Consider the following 11476-nt stretch of genomic DNA (forward strand, 5'->3'; position numbering starts at 1 on the left):
CACACACACACACACACACACACACACACACACACACACACAGGAATACTACTCAGCCATAAAAAAGGAATGAAATCTTGCCATTTGCAGCAATATGGATGGACCTGAAATAAGTCAGACAAAGAAAGACAAATACTGTATGATATCACCTGTATGTGGCATCTAAAAAATACAACAAACTCGTGAATATAACAAAAAAGAAGCAGACTCACAAATCAGAGAACAAACTAGTGGTTACCAGTGGGGAGAGGGAAGGGGGAGGGGCAATAAAGGGGGAGGGGACTAAGAGGTACAAACTATTAGGTATAAAATAAGCTACAAGGATATAGTGTATAACACGAGGAATATAGTCAATATTTTATAATAACCATAAATGGAGTATAACTTTCAAAAACTGCGAATCACTATACTGTACACCTGTAACATACAATATTGTACCTCAAGTACACTTCAGTAAAATAAATAAATTTAAAAAGTCACAAGAACAAAAAATAAGGAAAAAGAAAGAAAGTTATTCTCCCTGCATCTGGAGGTAGGACAGCCTTATCGCCAGAGACAAGGAATTTGCGCCTAGAAGCCTACATAATACACCTTGTTATTTCTTTAACTTACTACCCAAAACCCAAACTCTGTTCAGATTCTTTACTCATTGAGCACCCACGACCTAAGTTTCTTCGCCCTGTCAATTCCTCCCAAATCTACTGTTTGGTATAAAAGTTGCCTGCTTTGGCCACTTGTTATGAAGACTTCCCATTTCCATGAGACCTCCATGCTCATGAATTGAAATGCGTTCCTTTTTCTCCTGGGAATCTGTCTTGTGCTAGTTTTATTATTAGTCCAACCACAAGAACTCGAGATGGGTAGAAGGGGAAATGTCCTCCTCTCCACACTCCCCATTCTACAGAGCATGAAACTGAGGCTCACAACAGGAGGTAGGGAACACGCCCAAGGCCTCAGCCTGGAAGAGGGGAAATGAGATTCAAGACCAGACTTCTGAGCTCTGCCCCGGAAACCAGACTGCCTGGGGCACACCCGCCACACCATCTTTAGATAGGCCTCCGCTTTGCTGACCCTCCTTCCAGAGCTCAGGAGCTCCCCAGACCCTGGCTTGAAACTCCAGCCTGTCAGCGAGGGAAGGGCTTTGAGCTCCCCCAGCCCGGCCCACTCATGGTGCCAAAAATAATCACAGTGTGAGGCAACGGCTATACATGGGCCAGATACCTCCATATCCTGACCCCTCCCTTCAGTGTCCCTGCCTCTGCCTGTGCCACTCTCTTCCCAAGACACCTCCACACCCTGAGCAACGTGGAAAGGAGGAGAGAGAGTTTCATACCCAATTTAGAGATGAAGACGCTGAGTTTCTATGACGTGGGCCAGCCATTCAACCTCTGCGCCTCGCTTTCCTATCTGTAAAATGGGCTGAGGGCAGTACTACCTCACAGTGGGTATGGGGGTGGATTAAATGAGATAATGTAGGCCAAGGATCAGTAAACTTTTTCTGTAAAGGCCCTGATAGTAACGACTTCAGGTTCTGCAGGTCTCTGTCACAATGACCTGAATCTGCCCCAGTAGCATGAAAGCAGACACAGGCTACTCATGGCTCTGCTCTGATAAAATGTTATATAAAAAATAGGCAATGGGCTGAATTTGGCCTGCAAGCCAACCCCTGATGGAGGCAAAGTAAGCGGCACATACTGAGCCTCAATGAATAACAGCTACTCTCATAATGATTATGCTATTACTGTTGTTGTTGTTACTATTATTATTACCATTTTACCAGTGTCATCCAGCTGTAAGAGGCAGATGGACCCAGCCCCATAGCTAAAGCAGCAGACTAGAAGGAAGAGGAGGAAAAGCTGGTCACTGAGCATCCCACGTGCCCTCACTTACCGCCAGAGGAGGCCAAGTGGGCTGGCACAGGGTGGGGTTTGCTGGAAGAGATCCCCTAAGTCTGCGCAAGAAAGGGGGCACACGAGGCTGCCACTGGCCTCTGCCATGGCCCCCATGGGCCTCGAAGACTTTCCCTTACTTCACATAGCCCTGTCTCTGTGCTTAGAACAGGCACTGATATTTTGCAAATATCAGTAGGAGCAACGGTACCTCTCTCTGGTTGGCTGGGCTTAGGCACCCAACTGCAGCCCTGAGGGCCCTGGAAAGTGAGAGCAGGCTCCTTGGGGTACCCCTGCCCTTCCGCTATCCAGACCAGAGCAGGCTGTTCCAGCGGGTCACCCTGCAAGCAAAGCCCAAGAGGCAGCAAGAATACCTCCTGCTCCAAATCACCCAGGAAGTGGGCCCTGCCCTCTCTAAGAGCACGCGGAGCTTCCAGGCACGTTAGTGCTTCTGGGAGCTGTGTTCTCTCTCTGCCTTTTTTTTCTTGTATTCATTTGGCATGGCATTCTCTTTTTTTTTTTTTTTTTTATTTAACATCTTTATTGGAGTATAATTGCTTTACAATGGTGTGTTAGTTTCTGCTGTATAACAAAGTGATTCAGCTATACATATACATATATCCCCATATCTCTTCCCTCTTGCGTCTCCCTCCCTCCCACCCTCCCTATCCCACCCCTCTAGGTGGTCACAAAGCACTGAGCTGATCTCCCTGTGCTATGCGGCTGCTTCCCACTAGCTATCTACCTTACGTTTGGTAGTGTATATATGTCCATGCCACTCTCTCACTTTGTCCCAGCTTACCCTTCCCCCCCCCCCATATCCTCAAGTCCATTCTCTAGTAGGTCTGCATCTTTAGTCCCGTCTTGCCCCTAGGTTCTTCATGACCATTTGTTTTTCTTAGATTCCATATATATGTGTTAGCATACAGTATTTGTTTTTCTCTTTCTGACTTACTTCACTCTGTATGACAGACTCTAGGTCCATCCACCTCACTACAAATAACTCAATTTTGTTCCTTTTTATGGCTGAGTAACATTCCATTGTATATATGTGCCACATCTTCTTTATCCGTTCATCTGTTGATGGACACTTAGGTTGCTTCCATGTCCTAGCTATTGTAAATTCTGCCTTGACTTTTACATTCTGCCTTGACTTTTACAACAAACTGTTTCTTTAAAGGACCGGATAGTAAATATTTTAGAGTTTGTGGACCAGATGGGCTCTGTGGCAAATGCTCGATACTCTGCCGTTGTGGCACAGAAGACAACAGACGATACACAGACGAATGGGTGTGTTCCAATAAAACCTCAGGTGGCTAAGCCGATGTGGCCCCAGGACTGAATCTGACCCTTAGGCTGTAATTTTCTGGTCCCTGTTCCAGAGGACAAGGGTTCTGTCTGATTCATCCCTGTTTTTGCCTCTAAACATTGCAGGTGCTCCATGACCCTTTGTGCAAAGATGGGGGGAATGTGTGGTCAAGAGCTGGATGATTAAAGATAACTGCTTAAACTGATTCAAAGGTAAAAAATAATAATAATACATTTAAAATGATTAATTATTGTTAGAATACATGATATTCTTATAATGGACAGAACTCTGTTTTGGGTAATAAATAAATGAAGATAGCTGATAAGCCCTGATGCATCCTTAGGTGTGGGGCCTGGATGCTGAAACCCAATGACTGAGCGCAAAGAAGCTTACAACAGTTTAAGAACACCGAATTTGAAGTCCACTGAACAAGGTTAATTGCTCTCCTGTGTCAAATCTCTCTTTTCCACACTCACAGCAGGCTGCCCAGTTGAGAGAAAGTCCAGATGAGGCATATTTATTGAAAATTTACATGGCATCACCATAACTTAAGGGAGTAATATTCATGCTCACATCTGGAAGCTGAGGGTGGGAAAGGTCTGCTCAGAACCGTAAATGTACAATGACTGCGACCTCTGGGCCAGCGATTACAGGTCAGTAATTCCCATTCCTGTGAGTTCCAGCGGGTCTGTCCCAACATCCAGTAAGGGGCCCGACCCCAAGGACAAAGGCAAATGGGGCTAGAAGAAGGTTCTCCTAGAATGCTTCCCTCGGAGTTAGCGAAGAAAAGAGGACATTATATTGATATTTCATGCCATACCTGTATTACAAAATTGAATGAGCTGGTCAAGGTGGATCGCGTGTTATGTTATTTTTATATTGCCTCCGCCCCGCCCCCCCCCCCCCCCCCCTGCTGAGACACTTAGTTTGGGCTTGGAGCTGGGAAATCCTGGGATTTTTCTGCCCTGAGATGGGCTCCATTCCTGTCCCCCCCCGGCAAAAGGAAAGGAAAAACAAGAATAACAGAATCTGGCACATAATAATTAAATAAATGCAAACTAATCCATGTTGTTCAATTTTTGTGGGAGGAATAATTCTTCTCCAGTTTCTCATACACTTCTGTAGGTGTGTGGTGGAGATAAAAGAGGAAAAAGGAAGAGAAAAATTAACTTTGTTTTTAAGAATTCACAAGAACTAAACATAAAAATAACTCCCAAAGAGTAAATCATACAGTCATAGTCTATGATCACAGTGGAATAACATCTGAAGTTATGAAATATAAAATACTTTAAAACTCAGCTATTCAAAAATTTTTAAATAATATGCTCAACTATTACATTAAAGAGGAAGTAAAATATAAGTATAGGCTAATTAGAAAAACAGAAAAGAAATAACTACCTTTTAAAACTTTCAGCATGAAGCCAAAGCTGTATTCAAATGAAAAGGCATACCTTGAATTTTCCTATTAAGTTATAAATCAACTTATAAGTTCAAAAAAAGAGCAATGAATTCATAACATAAAAGAAGTATTTAATGAACCAGGACATCTTTTAAATGATAGGATTGATCAAAGTAATATCTGGTTCTTTTCAAAGATCCTAAAATAAACTTTCGGCAAGAGGGAAAAAGATAAATACGCAAAATTAGGAATTGAGAAAGTGAGTCTACCTCGTTCATGGATTCTTTCATTCAGCAAATGTTCACTGAGACCCTATTAAATGTCAGGAATTGGTGACACAACAATGAATTACACAAAATCTCTGCTTCAACTTAACTCACTGTAAAGGAGAAGAGAGAAGTAATTGCATTGATGGTATGTTATGAAAAACATGCACATTTTATGAGAGACTATACTCTGAAACGACACCAGGAAACCAAATCGCAATGAAAGGCATTATCTTTCAGGAGAATATAAAGTCAGGAACTGTTTGACTAAATCAATAACACTTATTTTAAAACTTCACTTTTTGTCAAAAGTTACCTCCAAAACGTGGGCCGTGACAGCTGGCTTCGCAGGCTAGTTCTGAAAAGCCTTCAGAGAACAGATGATTCCAATGCTTTATCAACTACTCCACAGCCCAGATAAAGGGAGAAGGGTTCCCCGCGCATCTTAAGCATCTGGGAAGACCTGGCTACCAAGCTTGGAAACAACAAAACGGCATCACTTGGGGATACTGAGGCCAAAATCGAATACAAGTCAACAATGTCTCATCTAGAATTGTGAAAGTGAAAAAGTTCTGAAACCTGTTTTTTTTTTTTAACTCATTTGGTGGCAGTAGAGAGTGCTGTCAAAACTCCCTTCGCTTCCTTGCGACCCTCATCCATTTGAAGGCACGCTGTTGACTGCGGGGTACGTCCCTTGACCCATGGGGGCAGCTCAAGAGTCCCGGTTCCCAGAACTCCCCTGAGAAATGAAGCCAGAGTCACCCCCCACCCCCAAGGACGTCACTGGCCTCCTTCTCCTTCTGGTCACACTAGTCCCCTCGTCCATCTGTTTTTCCTGGGAAAACTTCCTGATCCATTGTCTGGGGTCCACTGCTGGGGAACCCATCCTAAGACAGAAAGCCTGACCTCAACTTCTTTGCAGCCACTCTTGACCTGAGACAATTTCTAGCATTTACTTTTCTGACTTAGTTTTGCATTCCTATGTTTGGCTGCATAAATATTAATGTGTTTGATTAAAGGGTACTTCCCCAGACTCCCCTGGGGTTATTACATAACATTCACAGTATATGCACCATATTACCTTCCTCAAATCTAATAAAATACAAATTGCAAACACATTTCACCCGAAGGGTTTTAGATAAGGGATTATGGTGCTGTATAAAATACTAGCAAATCAAATCCAGTACTATATGAAAGGAATAATAAACCATAACCAATTAAAGTTAATTACAATAATGGTTTCATATTTGGAAATTTAGTCACACAGTTTTATAAAATAATAGGTCAATGAGGTAGAAACCACAGATGATCTCAACACTTATTCCTGATACAAAAATATAACTCTTAATAATAGAATGCTGGTTTCTTAAAATGATAAAGAACATTTATCTCAAAAAAAGTCATCATGCTTAATAAAACCCAAAAGCATTGTAACCAAATCAGGAAAAAGAAAATGGATATCTGCTATTATCATTATTACTGAACCTCATTCTGGAATTTCTAGCACAAGCAAAAAAAATATTAAAAATCAGAGCAATTAAGTATTAAAGGGGAGAAAACAGAAGCACCATTGTTTGCAGATGATATTATTGTCTCTACCTTAAAGCCTGGGGGCATAACAGAAAACTATTAAAACTGATAGGAGAGTTTTGGTTTGGGAGCCAGATACAAAATACATGCCTAAATAACGTATCTTTTCATACCAGCAACAGCCAATTAAAAAACAATAGAAACATTTATCCCATACACAAAAGAAACAAAGATGTAGGGATAAACAAGAAACGTGCAAGACCTAAAAGAAGAAACTACAGAACTCCACTGAGGGACATAATGCAAGAGATGTGAGTAAGTGGTGAAACTTATCTTATGCTTAGCTAAGAGGACTGCACAATGTAAAAACGTCTGTGGTCTCTAAATTAATCTATAAATCCAATGCAGAGCCAACCAAAAGCCAAACAGGATCTTACAAGGACCATTTGACAAAATTATTCTAAAATGTTTCTGAATAAACATGCAAAAATACCAGGAAAACTTTTGATATTTCAGGGTAATGGGGGGAATAATCCTCTCTGATATTAAAACATATAGCACTTACAGTAGTAAAGCGAGATGGTACCACTGTATAAATAGGAAGGCAAATAAACAGAAGCTAATTAGACTCCAAAATACATGGGAATACGCTATCCAGGTTGCATTTCCTACAAGTAGGGAACATAAGGATTATTCAATAAAAGATATTGAAACAACTAGCTGTCATCATGCAATAAAATAATAATAAAGCAAGATCTCTACCTCACCTTTTAAAATAAGTGCCTGGTATATTAAAGATTTGAATTTTTTAAAAAAGGAAGGAGGGAGGGTAAGAAGAAGAAACAATAAAGGTAACAGAGAAAAAAGGAAAATCTCCTTTATGACAGTGAGGCAAGTCTTTCTGATGGTGACATGAAACCAAAAAACAACAGCATACTGATCAATTTCACCACCTACAAATTAAGAAAACAAACAATTAAAAAAAACTTCTGTCTGATAAAAAACATCATAACCCATAACCAAGTAAAAAGAAAACAACCTAGAAAAAAATAATGCAACACAGATGCAGAAAGAACTACTCTGTCTGATATCACAGAGCACTTAACAAACAAATGAAAAAGAAGAAAACCACCTGAAAGGAAAAGGTGTGAAAGGTATAACCAGCTATGTCAAGTCACAGGAAGGGAAGAAAAATGCAAAAAACTTCAATAAATATTTGGAAATATTTTTCTATGTCACGAATAACTCAATGAATGTTAATTTAAAATATGTCTTCCTCTATGCAATAAAAAGGTCAGGGCTTCCCTGGTGGCGCAGTGGTTGAGAGTCTGCCTGCTGATGTAGGGGACACGGGTTTGTGCCCCGGCCCGGGAAGATCCCACATGCCGCGGAGCGGCTGGGCCCGCGAGCCATGGCCTCTGAGCCTGCGCATCCGGAGCCTGTGCTCCGCAACGGGAGAGGCCATAACAGTGAGCGGCCCGCTACACCTAAAAAATAGGAGGGCACTAATTTTTTTAAATGAAATATAAATCCCATTAATATATTAAAATTGGTATCACTGCCATATGATTATTGGGGATGAGGAAATTAGGATAAAAAGAAAAAAAAAAAAAAAAAAAAAAGGTCATAAAGGCTGATGATAACCATGCTAGGAAGGGAGCATTAAAATGCCCACTCTTTTAGATGGCTCTTTGCCTTATTCAGAATTATGAATTATGAGTATCAATAAAAGAATATGCCTGAAAGATATACCCAAATCTGTCAAAAGTGGCTACCAGTACAGAACAGAACTGGGGAGGAAGGAGATCTTTCACATATATATTTATGAAGCAATTGTTTTTTGGTTTTGCTTTTTAATTTTATTTACTTATTTATTTGTTTTTGGCTGCGTTGGGTCTTCACTGCAGTGCACGGGCTTCTCACTGCGGTGGCTTCTATTTTGCGGAGCACCGGCTCTAGGCACACGGGCTCAGTAGTTGTGGTTCGCAGGCTCTAGAGCGCTGGCTCAGTAGTTGTGGCGCATGGGCTTAGTTTCTCCGTGGCATGTGGGATCTTCCCGGACCAGGGATCAAACCCGTGTCCCCTGCATTGGCAGGCGGATTCTTAACCACTGTGCCACCAGGGAAATCCCAGAAGCAACAGTTTTGTTTTTTTTGGGTTTTTTTTTTTTTTACAATACACAAAATCATCATGGCTAATGCAGTCATGCCTCAGTATCCATGGGGGATTGGTTCCAGGACCACCCCCACAGACAACAAAATCCAAGAATGCTCAAATCCCTTATGTAAAATGGCAAGTACAGTCAGTGCATCCACAGCCCACATCCTGGGTGAGGAGCCCAGAGAACCAGACACAGCGATACGAAGCACTTTACCTTAGTCGTCAACACCATCCAATAACCCCTGAGGCAAGTTCTCTAGGGAGTTAACAGCCTCCCTTTCTGTCTTTGGTCCTAAAAGAAAAAAACTCCCACTTTCATTTCCTCCCCCTCTCCGGAGAGGACAGAAGAGAAAGCCCTGTCCCTCTCTCCTTCCCATACCCAACCCTCCCAGAAGCTTCCTTCAAAGAAACTTCTCTTAAGGAACTTTTGAGAGCTGGGCCTGCACAAGGCCTCCTCCAGGTAGCCATGGGTGATTTTACTTTGCTTCAAAAGCTGGAAGGGTCTCCATGCCCCGCCCTGTGCTTCCTGAAGGTGCAGGAGTCAATTCTTTACTTCCCAATCCCACTCAGATGCTCCTCTCACAACTTGTGTCTGTTGGACAGGAGTCAGAATCGGGAACACTTAGAATCCTCTCACCCAGTGGTTCTCAAAGTGTGGTCCCTGGGCTGGCAGCATCAGTACCACCTGGGAACTCATTAGAGATGCATTCCTGGCTCTGCCCCATCCCCAGACCTACTGAATCAGGAACTCTGGGCACAGCCGACCACCCCTGGCCCCAGTCTGTGCTTTAACAAGCCCTCCAGGTAATTCTAATGTGTGAAAGATTAAGAACCTCACTCAAACCACTTAACAGTTGAGGAAACCAAGACTCAGAGCTTAACCTGCTCAGGGCAGCTAGTATGTTGCCAGGCTGGGATTTGAACTCAGATCTTTCTGATTACAAAGCCATATTCTTACACACTCTGCTATACCATCTCCTTATGTATTGCCTGTTCGATATTGAGCCAGTGAATACAAATTTTCTTTTAAAAAGACAATGTTCCTAAATGTTGCTATGATTAGCTTTAGAATTGACTTTTCAAAAGTTATGAAGATGACAACAGAGCAGAAAATTAGGTTAATCTTCTCTCTAATTTAACTTCATCGACACCATAAGCCTCCTGTTTAGACCATGGGGATAAGTCTCCCCATTTCCGCAAAACAGCAACATGTGGTTGTCAAAAAGCACCTAAAAGAGCCTCATAACCCTGGAGGGATGGCAGTAACCTGTCACCTGCCTCCTTTGACCCTCAGACAGCTGCACAAAGACCTGCTTCTTTGAAGAGAATCATTTTCATTCTAAAACATAAACCTGACTATCTTGTGGTTACTTGTGCCAATAAGGTGTTTAGTGTCATGCCACATATTCTAAAGCAAGGGTTGGCAAACCGTGGCCCACGGGCCAAATCTGGCCACTGGTTATTTCTGTAAGTAAAGTTTTATTGGAATGTAGTTAAGCTTGTTTGTTGATGTATTATCAATGCTGCTTTCATGATTCAAAGGCAAAGTGGAGTCCATGAGACAGAAACCATATGTCCCTCAATATTTACGACCTGGCCCTTTACAGAAAATGAATGCCAACCCCTGGTCCACATGTCTGTCACTCAATGGAGAGAGAAGAGACTTGCAGTCAGTCATGGCTGAGTTCAAATTCTAGGTCTGTTAAACTCCAGAGTCTTACCTCCAACAAGTCCTTAACCTCAGTTTCCTCATTTGTATAACGGTTGCTCCATAGGATTGGGGTAAGGATGAGATGGAACAGAACATGCTAAAGGGGTGGCACACAGTAGGTACTCATCGAGGGCTAGTTTCCTCCTTCCCCTCTTTAGGTAGAGATATTCTTCAAGACCAGTGAGTTTCATAGCTCTGGCACACAGTAGGCACACCGTCTGATCATCCAAGGCCAATTCCCACTGCAAATTGCAAATTCAGAAGGCAGAGGTTCCACAAAGCCCGCAGGCTGTGGTTTAAAATGTCTGCTGGTCCAGTGATCCCGGGGATAATTTACTAACCAGACAGCACACTTAGATAGCATACATCATCTCCTAAGCCAAGCCTGTCCTGCCCAGAGCCAACAGTCCGCTCAGCCCTGGAAATGAAAAATGGGCTCCCAGGGACAGCAGATCCTGGCTGCAGGAGGAAAAGAGAAAGCACCCTAACTACAAAGCACTCTGTCCCCAGAAATCTCTGACTCAGAAAGAGTCCCCCTTGGTGACCTTAGGATCTTTCACAAGTGGAGGTTTTATAACCCCCAGCTGCCTGAGAACGGAGAACAAAATCTGCCTCTTGGTCAAATACCAGAACAACCACACAAGGAGAGTTGCCTTGGGCCAAGGTAGTAGCCGGAGGAGGTATCCTTCCATCCAAGCCACCACACATTTGTTCCACCGCCCATTGCTCGTGCCTCCGGGATTACGTGTCTCCCAGGCTCCAATGGTCCAAGCCACTCCCTTCCTCCTTCCAGTCTAATTCTAACTAATTACTAGGTTCCTTTACATGACAGTCTGTGAGAGTTCAAGGACAGAGGCCAGAAAACAGTCACTGAGACCCCAGGCCACAGACCTGTGAAATTATCCAGTTCAGCCTTCCCACTTAACAAACGGGTACGCGGAGGGCCAGGCGAGAACATGACCTTCCCAGGGTCACCCAGTGAGTTAGTGGCCCGAATAATGCAAAGAATGTGGTTTTTATAAAGCACTTTCACATCACAGGGCTGGAAAGTGGGTAAAGATCTGTCAGACTCACAACTCCTCAAGATTCAGGCCCCACACGCCCTTCTTCCTCCGCTAATTCCACCCCCAAAACGACTCATGTGCCCAAGTCTAGCCTCTTTCGATGCTGGGCTGAGGGGATCCTAGGGGTCTTTTCAAAGGATGCCCAGCA

This window comes from Lipotes vexillifer, unplaced genomic scaffold (assembly GCF_000442215.2).
Source record: "Lipotes vexillifer unplaced genomic scaffold, Lipotes_vexillifer_v1.1 scaffold53, whole genome shotgun sequence".
In the NCBI taxonomy this organism is placed as follows: Eukaryota; Metazoa; Chordata; class Mammalia; order Artiodactyla; family Lipotidae; genus Lipotes; species Lipotes vexillifer.